At 44.9% G+C, this 17,402-nt stretch overlaps 1 protein-coding gene across 1 annotated transcript in view; it reads left to right on the top strand.

The window, feature by feature from the left end:
* Positions 1-119: 119 nt before the first annotated feature.
* Positions 120-17,402, top strand: part of LOC130146047 (CCN family member 2-like) — a 43,829-nt gene continuing 26,546 nt past the window's right edge. The window contains exons 1-6 of the mRNA XM_056331690.1: positions 120-136; positions 1,210-1,316; positions 1,805-1,958; positions 2,435-2,544; positions 10,709-11,047; positions 11,920-12,131. The gene's annotated coding sequence lies outside the window, so the exon portion shown is untranslated. The remainder of the gene's footprint in view (positions 137-1,209; positions 1,317-1,804; positions 1,959-2,434; positions 2,545-10,708; positions 11,048-11,919; positions 12,132-17,402) is intronic.

Below are 17,402 nucleotides of genomic sequence, written 5' to 3'. Positions count from 1 at the left end.
CCCCTGCCGGCAGGAGGAGCGGCAGCGGCCCGGCGCCGGGGTGGGGGGTGCGCAAGATGGAGGCGGGCGTGAGGAGGGGAGGGAGGGGGCTTTGGGGCGCGGGGAGGTGCTTGGCGGGGCCGTGAGGAGGCCTGAGGTGAGGGGAAGGCCTGGGTGAAGGGGGCGGGCTGGGGGGTCCTGGGGCCGGGAGGAGGAGGAGGAGGGGGCCGAGGGACTATGGCGGGGCGGGCCTGTGGCTGGGTGAGGCCGGCCGCGCCAGCAGGGCAGGTCAGGCCCGGGGGAGGCGTCGGCGGGGGCTGGGGGGCCGGAGAGCGGCCCTGGGGCCGGGGCCGGGGGCTGGGGTGGCGGGGCAGGGCCGGCATGGCGCCCCACGGGCTCCATCGGGCCCGGCGCTGGGGTCCCCGTTAGCGCCTCTGCTCCTGGAGCCGCAGCGTGCCCGAGGGTCTCGGCTCTTCCAGAAAACGGACAGCGAGTTTCCAGCCCCTCTAATGGGGCAAGAAAATGGGGCTCTTGCGTTCTCCAAAGTTACATGTGCGAGAAGACAAATACAACAAACCCCACGTTCCCTAATTAAAAGATTCTTGGGTTTTCTGAGGCGGGGGTTGAATTTGTTTTAGCACTCCAAGCTGACAACCCAGGCCCCCACACATCATGGGATTGCCTTAAAAAAATCATGAGGCTTTTAAATGAAGAAAAGAACTAATTACTTCGCGTAGTAGCACAGAGGGCTGTGCCTTGCTCTGCATAAGTGCTGTGGAAACTGGTGTATCACAGATGATTTGGTGTAGTAAAGGGATAACGTTCCTGCTGGTGTAGCGTTTTACAAACACTTTGGTCATCTCCTCAAGGCGGGAGGTGCTGGAATGAGCCGTGTGGAAGTTTTTCAAATTTCTGCTCTAAGCGCAGGCCGCGGAGCAGTGCCGTCGCTGCTGGCACCGGGTTTGCAGCGTCAGACACTTGTTGGCAATACCAGCATGGGTCAAAAGCTTGCTGTGGTTTACTGGGGTGAGGAGGTGTGTGGAAGGCTGTAACCCCTGCTCCCCTCCACCCAACGGGGCAGAAGCCGTGCTCCGAATCGTAGCCGAACCGGGGCTCCCCCTGCTCTGGGGTTAGCAAGCAGGAGATTCAGTCTTTGGGGTTGTCTGCCCAGCATGCAGGGTTGGATTTGGTACCGTGTAATCCCCCCTCGTCTCCTGTTTACTCCCCTAGGCCTTTGACAGCAAGGGTGGCAGTTCCCGGAGCACGTGAGAGCACTAGTTGTGATGGAGCAGGGACAAGCGGACCTGGAGCGCTGCGGGCTGCATGCTTGTGAGCAGGTTGGTATTTTGGCGTCGCCCAGCACTGCAGTTCTGGTCACGGGAGCTGTGCTTTGTGAGCCCTGTACCCTCTTTACGGAAAGCCAGGCATGGGGCAGAGCTGCTAAAGCGCTGGCTGTGGTTGTGCAGGCACTGCAGTGTGCCATAAATCCAGCCGATGGCAACAGGAACGCTGCAAACACTCCGTGCTATTTTTGCCTCTGGGTCTCGGCGAGCAGAGGTGTTGCTGCTCTGCTGTTTGCAGCCCGTGAGAGGGCAGCACAACGCCGCTGGTTGGTGGCTGGGGGTTTTCGGGTGGTGAAGTTGGGCATCGTTGTAGTGCGATGAGAGCAGCATAGGGCGATGAAGCCAATCCTCTAAAAGTAATTCTGAAGCCATGTGTGAATATTCGCTTAAATCGTGCACCAAAGCATCCTCATTCCAGTGACTAATGTGTGAAACCGACCAGGAGTAGGACGAAAAGTTATTTGCTCAGTTTTTCCCTGCAGATGAAAAGTGTAATGAACGTTGACCCTTACTACATTTCTGCAAGAGACTGAAAATTCTTCATCTTCATACTGGGCAGGATCTGTATGTCTATCATCATTCTGCACCATGGCCTGTACTGATTGCTCTAGAGTATCAACTCTTCAGCAGTCATGGGTGAGCAAGAATTATAAGATTAAAAACATATTTACAGTTTGATTTATTTGTTTTCTGATTTTTGAGTCCCTAGGGCACCCTCAGGTCATTTTTCCAAGCTCTTCCCTACAACGTTGCAAAATCTGGCATAAAATTGAGACAGCTAGCAAGACCCACGGCTGATAACTGTTGCATAAAGATGTTCTTTGGTTGTCAAGTAGAACTTCTTGTGCCTGGCCTCCTGCAAATTCACCCTCTTTGAAGTCCCTGCTGAGACTGCCTTTCGGGTGTCAGCTTTCAGGATGTTTGGTGGGGTTTTTTTGTGTGAAATGGCGATTTGTCCACTGGTTAGCACTGAGCTCTGCTTTGCAGAGCCCACAAAGCTGTTGCTCGTTCTGTGTTATTTCCTTACAACTCAGTTGTAAGTAGTTTGTTCTTTGTCATTTGATGAAGTGAGTCCAGTATCTTTAATAACTCCTTTCCATTCTTCCTTCCAGCTGAGTAATACAGAACTTGCTTTTCCTGGGATAATCCATAGAGATGGATGTTGGGCAATGAAAATGCAAAAGGAAGCCAGGATCATGTCGTTGTGTTGGACCAGGAGAAGGTAAGAATTTTATATTCAGTGTTATATCTGAAGTGACTGCTGTTTATGCACCTAACCTCGTGACAGAGCAAAAACACTGCCAGAAGAATATTACCTGAAAAACTGTTTATGCCCCCTTAAAAAATTGTGAACTGGCAAAGAGGCAGCAGCCTATAATAGGAAGACATGGGATTCCTCTGTCCTGTGCGCAGATGTCAGTAGTCCAGTAGTCAGCTGCCAAAACATCTGTATATCTTGTCACCTTTGCTGGGACAGTAGTGATTTCTTGGTCTAGGAACTTGGTCCTGAAAACTGCTGAGTAAATTCCAGTTGGCATTTACTGGAATCCACTGGAGGAGTGATCCTTGAGTGCCCCGCAGGGCTGGGTAATGCTGGTCGGTCTGTTTCTTAGCTGATCACTAGGAGCTCAGCCTGTCAAAGGGCCAAATCCTGTGAGCTTCAGAGCTCTTTCAGCTCTCAGTAACTTTCACTGGAGTTAAGGGTCACGCAGTACCTCCCTGGGGGACGCCCTGAGTGGTTTTAGCTTTTGAAATTAATGGTTTTGAGCATGAGAATCTGGCCTGGGTGATTTTAATTTGAATTTGCTATTTTTAGCTTGAGCTTGAAACTGACTCAAATAGTTTTTCTGCCTTCACTATTGTATGTGAATGTGTTAGAGCCTTCCCCACTGTTGGTCTTGCAAGTGCCAAGTCCGTCCTCTGCCTTAAGACAACTGTAGCCAATGGACTGAGATCAGGGATGAATTTGGCCAGGGATAATTGAAATAATAAATAAATTTTTTTAAAAAAAGATACATAAAGCAAAACTTTGAGCTTGGAATGGCTTCTGAGATTCTGAAAGTAATTTAAGTAATCCAGGAGAAAATATGCAATGAAATCTGTTTTCCAGTATTGCATGAGATGGTATGTCTTAAAATTTGATCAAAACCATTTTTTTATATGGTGAAGATAACGCAGCTTAAAGTGGTACAGAGATCTGGGATCTTTTTTTTTCCAATGTAATATTGTAGACTTGACATTCTTATTTATTTATTGATAAGACTTGCTGTGCCTATCTTGATCTCACAGCAAGTAAAAATAATTTCTGACTGAGTTCTAGCTACCAGTGGTATTTTTAAAGGTAGTGGTAGTAAAGCTCATTATTGATACGCATGTGCTTGCTGGTTTTCTTATCCAGACCCAGTTTGTTGTATATTGGCACAGTGCAGTGGTAGAGACCCGATGTTCTCTCTTGCCTTGTATTTAACAAAAGGTGAAGACACATGATAGTCCCATGTTCATATTTCTTTGGTACTGTGGGTTTTGTAAGATTCCCCAACAAATCCAAGTTTGGACAAGGACGCTCTGTTCCTGCTCCTTTAAAGGAATATCTTCCAAGCTCAAGTGGCTGCTGAGCTGAATGACTGTGAGCAGCAACATCTAGAGTTCAGCATGGAGAATGCCTAGCTAGGCACATCAACGAGCAAGCAGGGCTAGAGGAATTTATTCCCAGGTCTGTCAGTTTTCCCCTATATGAGCATACGTGCTCCCCTTCCTGATTTTGCATTCCTATTCCCACACACTCAGTCAATCTCTGTTCCTCTGTAGTTTTTATCCACTTCATATCTTCAGTGAGGGATGTACTTACTCACTCCTCGGAGGGAATTTCTTTGGAGGCCTCAACTATCCCCACAGGGATCAAATAATAGACCACTGTGTCTCACCAAGCCAGGATTCAGCAGGGCCCATTGTAGACTGTGGATGTCATTTACCAGGAATAGGGTCAAAAACAGAAGTCTTTTTCTTATTTTTTTCCTTGGTACTACAGGGAATTCACCCTCAGAGAATTTATGAAAATGTCAATAGGTCAAATAAGAATGTTCCGGATGTTCACAGTAATAATTTACTAGCTGGCAGGGCTTGTTTGTTTACATCCTCCATAAGGATCCTATGGGACAGACTTAATCCCGGTTTTGGATATTGGATTGAGAGTGGCTCTTGGGGTATCTGCCAGGATGTTTGTAGTCCATACATAGTCAGTTGTGGGATCTTATGCCAATGATGTTTCAAGGTAAAATAAATAAACAGGTTTTTTCACCACATCTGTGAGCTTGCTGTGTAACTCCAAAAGCGGTTCAGCTAATGGCTCAATACAGATGCTTCTGATGTTGCTGGGATCAGAAGCCCTAGTCCATTTAAATTGTTACTGTCCAATGTCAAGGCAACAGAAAGCCCTATAGGTCCTGCAAATGCAGTGTTAAATGGATCCAGCACAGGGGAAGGCAGGCGTGGTGCCTGGCGGGGCGAAGAGGGTGGAGCTGTGCAGCATGAGGCATGGGCATCACGCACTAACGGGAGAGACAAGGGACTTGTCAGGGTGTCTGTCTTAAACGGCTGGAAGGTGGCAGTGCCAGTTGACCAGTCATCATTGCAGCAGCTTGCAGGAGTCTGCCGCTCTCCCCAGCATGCAGCTGGGTACATCTCTGTGTGTGTGGAGCGGTGCAGCACGCGTGGGAGATCCGCTCTTCACTTTAGGTTTCTAATTGAAGCACTTCCAGCAAGTGCCTGGAGTTAAGGGACTAAATCAGGGTTTGTTTCTCTTAATCCCTTCTGTAAAATGCAGATAACAGCACTTTCTATGGGTTTCAGTTTTACCAAGCTCCAAGCAGTGTGTGAAGTGTTTGGTTTAATCTTCATTGAGCATGTGTCTTTTGCACTCTGTTGCTGTAAGTTAAAATCTGGAATCGGGTGGAGCGTCCACCAGCCTCACAAAACAGCGGCAGAGCTGGGCATTGGGTGGCAGAGCAGAAGCATGTGGTGATTTGGTCCCAGTTAAGTGGCAGCTGGCTCTACTTGGTGCTGTCTGCTGCCTGCAACCTAAACTGAACGTAGCAGCGGTTGGAGATTGCTGGTAATGTCTTTTGCGCAGCCCCACAAATGGTCATTGATCAGAAAGATAACATGCCTGTAGTTGTGACGCGAGGGATGCACGGATTAATTTCTGGAGCAGTTACAGATCGTATCCTTACTCAGATGCTGCTGGAGAACCAACAAGGAGGCTTCTCAGGGAACTGTCAGGGCTCACTCATCTTTCTTTGTCTCTCCAGGAGCTTGTGCAGTTGAATTAGCATTTACTGTCAGTACATTTCTTCCTAGAAGTCCAGAAAAGGTGTATCAGGGTCTCCCACACAGCTGTTCCAGCAGCAAGGAAAGCCAGGATGGGTTTATGAATAAAAGGTGGGAAATAGCTTAGTAGTGGCATAGCAGAGAAGGGTGCAGAGGTTTTAGTAGACCACAAGCTGAATATGATTCAACAGTTGGTGCTTTGTAAAAAAAGACTCATTTTATTCTGGCATGTATTAGCAGGAAAGTCACGTGAGACACAGGGGTTAATTAATCATGCCACTCTGGTAGGCATTGGTGCTCCCAGCTATGGGCATTAAGGAATAGAAGGACACGCTGGAGACCAAAGGAGAGCAAGAAGAACAACCAGAGGTCTAAAACTCTGGACCTCGGGAGGAAGCTGAAAGAACTGGATTTATTTAATCCAGAAATCAAAGATGAAGGGTAGGGTTTGCTAAGGACAGTCTTCCAATGAGTGAAAGGTAAGAGGGCTGAATCTCTTCTCCTGTAACTCTGCTGTATGCAGCCTGGGAAGGCTGCAAAACACGTTTATTTCAATGAGGTTTTGGCAGAAGTTTTCTTATTAGGCAGTAGGCTTCATATGTCATTTTTTGTGTGTTTTTTCCTAAGTGCATCAGAGAACCCCCTGAGTATGGTATATATATGCCTGATAATGCATGTGGAGGCATTTGGGGGTGAGAAAGATTGCTGTTCCTCTGTGCTTGGAACAAGATTCAGTGACATTCAGGAGCAGCAAATCTGAACGGGTGCGAGAGGTATATTTGCATCCAGGGAGCTGGCTTGCATTAAAGTCGATGCCATGTGCAAATCTTCCATTGACTCCAGTAAATTTTCGGGTTTACAATGTAGCACTGGAATGGACTATGCAAAATAAACTGGAATAAACGAAACCCTGACCATTTCTGGGAACGAGACCATCACAGTTACAATTACTGGGTAGATGATTTCAAGGGAATTTTCTAAGGATCTAAACCTTATATTTAAAATAAATAAACCAGTCCTAATGAATGAGGAAGCAGGGGAGAAATAAGATGATATTCATACCTCTTCCAGGATGGGATACCTGTGCTTTTGCATACTTTTGCAGGGTATATTATATCTGTAAGGCTGAGCTGAGGGTATCTGGGTGTAGTAAATGCTATAAATGCCTGAAATTCTCTCGATTTGATGGAGCAGTACCCATTTTGGGGGGTAAGGGGGGAATGTTCTGCTTCAAAGAGGCCAACTGAACTGATTATTTCAGTCAGCAGAGAGCCTGTAGCCACTTGTATCTTTTCTTGGTTGCCAACAACCTGGTTTACCGAGACCTTCCTTTTTAGAGATGGTCGATTGCTGAAAATTTCAGAAAAAATCAGTCAAACATTTAGATTGCTTCTCTGATTCCAGCAAACATAGATCAGGGAATTAGGCTGGGAATCTTAAAGAGTTTTCTCCTAAATTTAAAGAGGATAAAGCCTTGCTATCTGAACTCTTTGCCTTAGGCTAGCATGGTTCCAGAAGTAAACTGTAGTTAACTGATTCCTGTTTGCAAGGTTTTCAGCAAGTCTTTGTACTGAGCTAGAAATGCGATGGGATTTTTTTTATTGAGCTTGCTCTTGTTTTCTTGAACGCTGACAAACTTGAAGGAAGATAGACGTTCCCTCTTGTTCAGCCTGTAAGTTCAGTAGGTGAGGGTTTTCATAGGCTTGAGTTTTGCAACAAAGGTTTTGTGTGGATTTTTGATTGTTAAATTTCAACCCAGCCAGTTTCTCCTCTTGTAGTGTTCCTCATATTGCAGATAAATTGACATAATTTAAAATCCTCTGAAGTGGTTTTCCAGGTATTCTTTGGTTTTGATGAAAAAGAGCTAGTGTCCGTATCAAAAGCATCCAGGAAAAAATGATTAATTTCCTTCTTTTGTGTGGCAGAGAGGCTAGTGGTGCCACCACTGCAGCAGCTGGCACGTGGTGAACAACTTTGATCTCCTTGCTTGCCTTTGAACCGCTTGCAAGCCCTAAAGCTCTTTGGTTCTCCATTGAATGGTATTGCTTTTGGAGCTTCTGCCTGTTAGCTCAGCACAAGGCTCTAGACCTAAGGAAATACAACCAAAAGGCCCATAAAGGTATCCTAAAGTTATCACTACCCATGGTGAAGCTCTGTTGCCTCCTGTTGTACTAGAAAATTAACTGTGGACAACCCCTCTTACGGGGTGAAGGAGAATGTGCAGGTCATGTTACTCTGTAGGGTGCTGCTGACAGAGGAATCACGGTCCTTTTTATAAAGAACTGCGAATCTTGATTGATCATTTCTACCACTTGGAGGATCACAGGTATTATTGAAAGATGCATCTGAGAAATTTGACCAGTGAGTCGATCTTTGATTTATCAGCAGATACAGTTCCACAGAGGGAGCAGAGATAAAAGGCGGATGGATTCAGTCATTTTAACCACCCTATTGTTCTATTCACAGAGTTACTGGTTCTTGGACAAGGTGGGAAGAGTCCGTGGGATTTAGTTCTTTAACAAAAGCATCCTTTCTCCGCAACGTTAATTACTCATTTGTGCCAAACGGGGAATGAGAAATGGAGTTTAAGGATCTAATTAACATTTGCTTCTCATTTCAACAGATCAGTCTTTACACTCATAAACTCTGTGATAAAACTATTTTCACTAACTTTCTACTCATCTAAGAATCTTCCAGCTTCCACAGAATCTGTATGTCTGGGTTAGGAAAACAAACAAATAAAAAAGAAAAGCTAGAAATAATATCCTGCTACTTTTAGAAAAGGACAAATGTCATTTTTTTGTGCATGTATCTTCTTTTTAGCCCAGCAGTGAATACTGTTCATACTAGGAGAAGTACCTGTTAATATTAAAGCTTCTTCATAAATCTTTTGTTTTGACATACCTAGAGTGGGCACAGTTTTAAAAAAATAATAAATTATCCTGATTTGGCTTATTCCCCTACAGGAATAGGTAACATAAGGTACCATTGTAACAATCTGACCGTGTCTAAGTAAGGCAGTATTATCTTTACCACCGTAGACTGGCATAATTAAAGTAGTGTTGAAAAGCCATAGGTTAATGTTATTGCCTTGGACATAAACCAAGGAATGTTACAATTTTTAAAAAAGTGTTTCTTCTCAGAAATAAGGACTACAGGATTTGATTCAAAGTTCTTAATTTTGGAAAGCATTTTGAGGTTTGCTAAAGGTGCCATATTTAGTCATAAAAATAACAAAATGAAAAATACAGAAGTGTATTTATAGTAAGAATAATGAAGATTTATAGGGTAACGATAGTTGCAGTGCTCCTAGCCTAGGAACTCTATATTGAACAGAGTGATTGAATGTTTGGCTTTTTAAAAGAGAGAGAAAAAAACAAAAACCAGATGAATAATGAAAAACAAATCCTTTCTCTGGTGAAAAGCCAAACCTGTGTTTTGAAAATTAAATGTTTTTTTGGGTTAAGCAGTGAAAAAATGGACTTGATCTTTGCAACAGCTTGGATTTATTATTGGAACCAGTTGGCTGTGCCATAGAGGAGAGGAATTTTCTGGTAATTAGAGCAAGAAACTGGGAGTCAGAAGCAGTAGGGTCTGTTTCTGGCTCGGGCACTAGCACGCTATGTAGCCTTGGGAAACATGCTGCCTCATTTGTACCTTGGCTTTCCTATCTATAAAATGGGGCTAAGGAAATAATTCAACCTCACAAATTGCATGCACTAATTAAAGAACATTTCTACAGCACCTTGAGGTCTTTTCTGCTAGAGGACGGATTTTTACAAGCATGTGCTTCAAATGCTTTTGAAAAATCCTGCCCTAAACATTTACAAACCTGATTGCCCAGATTCCTAAATCCATGTGTGGGCACCTAATTGAAAAGGGTCTGATTTCCAGAAGATTGTCTGCTGATGAAAAAGAACATGATGGGAAGTATTTTCTCACTGGACTATGAAAACAGAGGGATCATGGGACTCCCTCCTGCTGGGATCTTGCCATTTAGCTTGGCCAATTTCACAGGCTCCCCCCTGCTCCCCAGCAGCAACGTGTAATCCCCGCAGGCTTCCGTGCTCGGAATGCTGCGGCTCCCTTGCAGCACTCCGAGAGGCAGCTGCGAAGAGGCAGGTGGGGAACAATCAGCTTAGTACGTGCAATTGGTGGTCTCTGGGGGGTGCAGAAATGCTCCTCGCCCTGCTGGATACAGCTTCCTTAGGAAAGCAGCAGTCAGAATTAATTTGAGTAATAGCTGCACATCCTTACTGGAGTTACCACCAGTATCCCTGAGGCCCCATATCTGATTTGGCTTGGGTGTCCCAGTGGTTCAATTTCTAAATCACCATCTGTCAGCGTTAGAGCTACTTGGCCGCACCTTCCTTCGGACGATGCCCTGGTGGGTGCGTGAAAGGAATGCCATTTGCCTTGGACACCATCCCTCCCTGAAGCAGAGGAAACGTGCGCTGACAAGGCAGGAAATTCTCGTGAACCACAAGGACCTGGAGCTTGCCTCTTGCCTTCCTGTGGGCCTTACCCAAGTTTCAGCCTGGGTGTTTAAAGATTATTAATAGCAATAGTTACATTAACAGTTCTATGTTTTTCTTCTTCTGTCAACAAAGTTATTTCTTCGGTTGAGACTTTCAGGTTGTTTTTATTCAAAGTAGTCGGAAATGGACCCAAAAATGTGGTGGCAGCGCAGTACAATGATCCGTTCGAGCTAATGGGCAGCCAAGTGGGGATTTCACTTTATGGAAGCCTCTCAGTCAGAAGTGGACAGGCTTTCAAGGCTCCCGTGCAAAACAAATAGCTCCAAACTGGGGCAGGCTTAGCACAGTGAGGATTTTGTTTCACAAGTATTTCTTTTCAGCAGCAGCACACTCCCAGCATGCAGTGACTTTCCCTTAGCTATGGCTGATTGTTTCTGCGCCTGCTCTGTTCCCCTCTCTCATCCTGCTGTACCTTTTGCATGGCTGTGTGATAGCCCAGCTAGAGAATGATCTCAATTCAAAAAGAAAAAAGAACAAATCCCCCCCTTATTTTTCTTTCTGTTATTTTTATTTTTATTTCAGGTCAATTCCTGAATCCATATTTCATCCGCAGAAACAAGTTGTAGTAGACTGAGAGGGTGACAAGAGGTGGAAATATGGGAGCTGCTTAAGCCAGTGCTTCTACTGAAGTGAATGCTTGTGCAACTGGAGGCTAAGCCTAGTCCGAGAGAAGCTCTCTTTTGCCCTGCTTTGAGTCATGAGGACCTCAAAATGAGTCTTGGCTGCAGGAATGAGCAAGACATATGTGTGTGGTTGAGCGTTTGTGTCCAAGGAAACAGTTTGTGTCTTCAGTGTTTGGTCACTGCTACCTAGTTCTGCTCTTCATTGGGTGTAAAAGCTCTGCCATGGTCAACCATTCAGGTACAGGGAAGAGAGGTCCTAGTTTTTAAATGTGCTAAGCACTTCCTGCAAACTAACAATTTCATCTTCTCCTGCTTTCTGCTGAAGTTACTGGTGTTTGGCGCCTGCCAGAACAGATCTGTAGCTGGCATGTAGGCAAGCTGTTCTGCTGTCTTTGGGGAAAGGTGTATTTTGATTAACAAAGCAAGGGAAGGAGTATTTGGAAACACTAGCACAGCTGAATAGCGCATGGGATGAGGAGAAGACTGTCCTTCACAATGTCTGTGCCGATATTCACAAGGAGTTAAACAAGTCTTATGGGGTGAGCAGATGGTGGGCTGGTTCTCCGTTGAAAAGATTTTTTCACAGGAAGAGGGACAGAGAAGAGTTCAACTTTGTTTATCCCAGATTTATTCTGGAGTGTAATATGCATTGTAAACAACTTTCTTCATAGAAAAGTATGGGCATGAGGCCTGTTCTGATTTATTTTCTCTGTTGTTCAGATTTAGCCCAAAGTGGTACAAGTTCATAGTTTCCCCTAAATGTTAATGCTTTTAAAAACAAGCCCAACATGTAATTTCACTTATCATAGGCTTTGTGTTTGTCACACAGAACAATAGCTGCAGCAGAACATGAGCTTTGAACGGCCACCCTGAATATAAGCTAGCGTTGTTTCCAGTGCAGAGTGAGAACCCATAACCCTGAACAATGTGAACAAACCTGGGGTTGCTTTTTTGGTCTGGACCCACCAATTCCCTTTATTGGGTGCCTGGGCTGTGAGCTTGCGTTACTCATCCTTCCTCTCTGTTGTATGGGGTGGCGCGTCGCTGCAGAGGAGGAGGAGATCAGAGACATTCTTTTCTTATGATCAGGATGAATCTCTCTTTTTGTAGATTTCATAATGCCTTGGAGAGCAACTGCATCTTCCTCCTGGGACTAAACTCAACCCGTAACAAGGCTTCCTTTCTCCTGACATCTCTGCTGACCTTCGTTTCACTCTTAACTGCTGTGTCAACTTGACAACCCTGACCTTGCAGCATCATTGCAGAAATCGCCAAGAGGGACTGTGTTGGTAATGAACTGGCAGCACCAAAGCCTGCGGCATGTGAGTGTTCCTTAGAGGTCAGATTTTGTATCCATCTGTTGGTTGCTTAGACCCGGTTAATTGTTAATATCAGCTAAGGTCCCACCCAATGTGATAAGACTTAGGGCTGCAAAATACTCCTGGAATATATGTAAACGCAGCCAGCCTTCTTGTATTGAGTGCTGGACAAAGCATCACTTCCTAATTATGCATTACTGCATAAATACTGCACATGTTTGTTCAGTGACTTGGAGATGTTTGTAATTCATCTTCAGCACCTCAGGACATCCCTAGATCTCCAAAATAGGCTGTTCTAGGAGCAAATGAACTGAACCTCTGAATTAGAAGGGTTTAGTTGTGAATGTGAATGGATCCACTTTAAGGTGCAAGCAGATGAGAAGGAAACAGGTCTGTTGAGTTCCCTGAAGACCCATGAACTGACCCTTTGAGTTTTCTTTATTTGTCAGAGGAAACAAAATCTCACAGAGCTATGTTTTCTCCTCTGCCATTTAACTAAATCCTTTGCTGGTAACTGTAGCAGTGAAGTGAAGAGGTAAGAGAGCTTTGGAGCAGAGTAAAAACATTCAGAAGGAAGACAGACAGGGCGATGGTCACTTCTCGTGGGTGGATCATCTCCTTTAGCCAAACTTAGTCTTGTGTGCTCTCATTGATTTCTGTCCAAGCCTTGTCCTACACTACTGCATGTGAAAGGAGAACTGGATCCTGTAATGGACTGATCAACAGGGCTGGCAGTCCAGCACATTTGTAGCATCCTGCCTATAAGTGCCTTTAAGTGGTAATAGTGTCCACACCGTCCAGTACAGAACAGATCCTGTGCCATGCCTGTATTGAACATCCACCTCTTAAGCAGCTCCTAGATCTGGGGCTTTTCCAACACCCTGCAACATCTTTGAATTTGGGTCTTGACCCTCTTTGGTCCATGTGGAAGCGCAAGAGCTGATTCAACTCTGAGCGCATCACCTTGGCTCTATTTGAAACCAGTATTTGTGACTTTTGGGACACAGCTGGGCAGCAGGAGCTTGGTCTTTCCTGTTCTGTTGGCTGTGTGGAAAGGAAACCTTTATCTGTGTACCACAGCAGGCTTTGTATGGCTGGCGAGATGCATCAGTGGAAAGGGAAATCGTGTTCCTCCAACGCGTCGAGGGTGGGTGGTTACTGCCAGAAGCAGGATGCTGGGTTTATCAGGCCAGTGGTCTGACTCGGGACAGCAATCCCTGTGTTCCCCAGCCCGACTGACGGGTGAAATCTTTTGTCTGATCTCAGCATTGCTTTTAGCAGCTGGCTCCAGAGAGAAGGGAGGAATGACCTCCTGCAGAGTTGGGCCTTACAAAGCAGCCTGTGTGGGATGGAAGGTCCCCTGCTCCCTGGCTCGAAAGAGCGTGTGGGGGGGGCGTATGTGTGCGCGCGGCAGGGGGGGGCAGTGCTTCTGGCAAGCAGTGAACTTGTCCAAATAAACGAAGGGCTAAAAACAGCCTGTCCTCAGCCCCTTGAGAAACCCTGCAGCAGATGTTGCCAGTGACTGTAGGTCCTTGTTGGGAATCCCATGGATAATCATTGACAGCAGGGAAACACATGGCAGCATACGACAGCTCAGAGAGGGCCCTCTTTGTTCACTGAAATCACTAGAATATCTGTCTTGTCAGTGCCGATGAAAAAGCACTGGCTGGTTCAAGCTCGGAGTGGGGAGTGAGTGGAGCTGCCTTTTGCTCTTGGCTCGGCTGTGGACTTGCTGTGTGGCCTCAAGCAAGTTGTCTTTCCCCCCTGTACTATAGTTCTTTCTGTTGTGCATTGGGATCAAGGATGGAAAGCTGCTTCCCAGGGGATTTGTAGGCAAACTTTTAAACTTTGCAAGGTGCTTTGTGACTGGAAAGTCCTACGTTCAGAATAGGTGAATGTTCAATATTAGTGTAATTGTTGACATATGATTCAAAAATGAGGAGGGGCTGAGAAGTTCAGCTGAAAGGTCAGCTTGTTACAAGACAGAATTTTTTGTGCCACCAGTGAAAATGAGAAATGAAGCAAAAAGAGAAAGAGGCTGGCTGGGTATGATCAGAGATGAGGCTGGAGCAGGCTTGGCCTCTCTCACATGAAATGCTTTTCTCTCTTTTTGCTTTGTGAGTTCAGCTTTTTGGCTCTGTTACTCAGGGGTTTGTATTTCAGGCACAGTGATGGCTGCATGAGGTGGCTGGGGCCACAGGGGTGGCGGACAGAAGAACTGAGAGTGGTTCTGATGTGAGTGTGACAGGAGGCAGGGGACTCGGGACTGAAGTAGAAGGAAGAGTCAGGTCAGGCCACAGTGCTTTGGCCATGCTGTGTAGGTGCCCCCTTTGTGCTCCATTCTGCACACTGCTGTTGAGTCTCATGGCATGCAGATAGGAAAGAAATACATGTGTCCTTGGATTGATGGATGACTTTGCCTTTGCAGAAGTTAAATTGAGGCAGGAGGTGGGAATAACTGAGACTTGCACATAAGGGCATGCTGTTGTTTTCTCCCACTGTAAGTATGGAAACCACTTTCAGATTTCCTCATATCCAAAGCAGCCAATTGATTGTCCTATGGGAAAAATGAAAATGCTAAGCAAAGCCTAAATCTATAAAAACCTGGGATGTGGTTCTCAGCGGGACTTTGCAAAGTAACCATATAGTTCCTGTTACACCTGAACACTACATACCAGCCTGGGAAGTGACAAGATTTTCTAGCCATGCTCTGAAATTGTGTTTTAAGGGTTAGGAACATCCAGGGGACACAGCAAAGCGTTTTGCATGCAGCTGTGAATTAGTGTGTCCATGGAAATTTCCTATGGAAGGGGCATCTACAGGGAGGGATGTCTTTTGGACAGGTGCTGATGTAAAAATATACAGATCCACATATGGGCTCCAGAAACACAACAAGCTGGCACCAGCGCTTTCTCAAAACAGACTTTTCTCTTCTGCTTAATTTTTTATTCCTTCTTGAGGCTTTTCCAGCATCCCTCATTGAAATTTATAATCCATCTACCTTATCCTTTATCATGCCTTCTAGTCTTAGACTCACCGCAGCTCACATCCCTCCTAACGAAGTAGCAGCGGATTGTTCCCATCTGATCCCATTCTTGCTAACCCTGAGAAGTTACATCTGACTTAAATAAAAGTCACATAGGTAGTAACACGCCAAGAAGCACCGAGAGTGTGTGAAGTGACTGGCCTGTTTTGTGTGATTGGAAATCAAGCTGGGAATATTCAGTGGGAATTGTGAAAATGACCGTACCTGTTTTACTGTAGCATAGCTATGTTGCCTTCTGAGTCTTCTCAATTGCATCAGCATATGGGAAAGGACCTATGGAGTCTCTGTCTGCTCAGAGTGGCAGTGTGTCCCTAATAGCCTGGAATAAAGAAAGCAGTAGGATATAAAAGACTTGAGATTCAGTTTTGAAAGGAATGGCTTCAAACTGAGGTTGATTCTTCACAAGATAGTTAGCTAGCATTAAAAAAAAAATCATATATCACAAGATTGGAAAATGCCCTAGATCACCAGCTGCTAGTGAAAAATGTAAGGATGTGTGTCAAATCTTGTCTTCACAGCTTCTGCTGAATAGCTGTTTCTCTCTCATCTCTAAAAAGGAGGATATTTACTTGCCTTTGAGGTTCTTGGATGTGGCCATTTCATGTTTCTGGGAAAGCCTGGCGGTTCCCTTTATTTGGATAGTGCTGGTCACACAAATCCATCATTCAGAGATGTGGTGTTAGTGCAGGAGGAACTAGGCACCTTGAGGAGTGGAATGTCAAATAGTTGCCGCTTTTCTACAGGGAAAGAAAATATGTGCTCTCAGGCACTGGAAAAGCTGCTTAAGAAACCCTGTGATACTGTAAAACTTGCCAGAAGATCTCCAAATAGATACTTATCATTTTATTTGAAATTAGTTCTCCTTTGGGCCATAAGGCTTTAATACCTAAATCTTAAAGAAGGCAAGGGAAATATAAGAAAGTGACTGATTCTGCAGAAAATCCTTTTCTTCTCGTGTCTTGTCACATAAGTTTTTATTGACGATATCTGAATGACTTTAGTGGTGCAAATCATAGAATCATAGAATCATTTAGGTTGGAAAAGACCTTTGAGATCATCAAGTCCAGCTGTTATCCCAGGCTAGGGTTAACCATTAAATAGGCTCCTGCAGCACTTAAACACTTCAGAAAGCCTCACCTGTGCCACCTTGTAAACTTTTTTCATAAAAGAGAGCATTAGCAAACAGTCCGTTCTAACTCTCCCACTGCACAAACTTTTCTCATAAAAAAGGAATGAGAAATGGTTCTTTCCTAACTTGCTTTGGCCAGGTAACACCGCAGATTTATCAATTCAAGAAGATTCTTTCTTTACCCTAACTGAAAGCAGGATTGGCCTACAAGATCTAGAATACCCTTTTCCCGCTAGGTTCCCTGCTGTCTTGGTAATCCCGGTGACTAGTTAGAAACTTCTGTGGTGGGGTATTGGGGAGGAGAGATATCACTCCAGTACAAACCGTGTTTTGAAATGTCTTGGCTCTTATTTGCCTTAGGAAGGTTATAAATACTGTTCCCAGGACAAACATTCTCTATTTCTGAAAGCTAATGAGCCAAACAGCTGCACTGAGGCTATCCACCTCTGACACCAGTAAACACTAAGCCATGTGAAAAAGATTTTAACATGCCCAGACAGTCCGATGTAAGAGTTGTACGTGTGTCTAAAATACAGTTTTCTTGCTGCATCCATTTTGTACCTTCAAAGGAAAAAGTCCTTTACTGACCATCTTTGACACCTGTGACTGTCAGAACAAGACCAGCACAGACCACAATCTCTCTGATACTGGTGCAAATCCAGCTGTTTTCAATAGAACGCACGTTGTTTATGAAAGGAAGAGAGAATAAAGTGTCACAAGTATCTCTCTTAGGGAAGTATGTGTATTTTGTAAGGATCCATCTGAAATGTGCCGCAGACAGTATTCACTGATATCCTCTGGCTGTCTGAGCAGCTTCAAGTCCAAAGCACCAGTAAATCCACTTTAACTGGCTGACTAAACTGGGCTTATGGCTGCTTCTTGCTACCAGAACAATGAAAGGTGTCCTGGCTCATGCTGACGCATCTGATCTAAAGTATAAAAGAATTTGTAAACAGGATCTGGGAACCATTTGAAGAATCAACTAACTTTGTCTGTAAATTTGTATCCACACAACACAAATGTCCACGATTTGCTTCAGAAGAGACAGAAAGAGGAAACAACTGTATGTTCTAAACTCTAAATTCATCAGAAAAAGTGT

This window comes from Falco biarmicus, chromosome 3 (assembly GCF_023638135.1).
Source record: "Falco biarmicus isolate bFalBia1 chromosome 3, bFalBia1.pri, whole genome shotgun sequence".
Lineage (NCBI taxonomy): Eukaryota > Metazoa > Chordata > Aves > Falconiformes > Falconidae > Falco > Falco biarmicus.
This window is presented reverse-complemented; position numbering and strand designations above follow the sequence as displayed.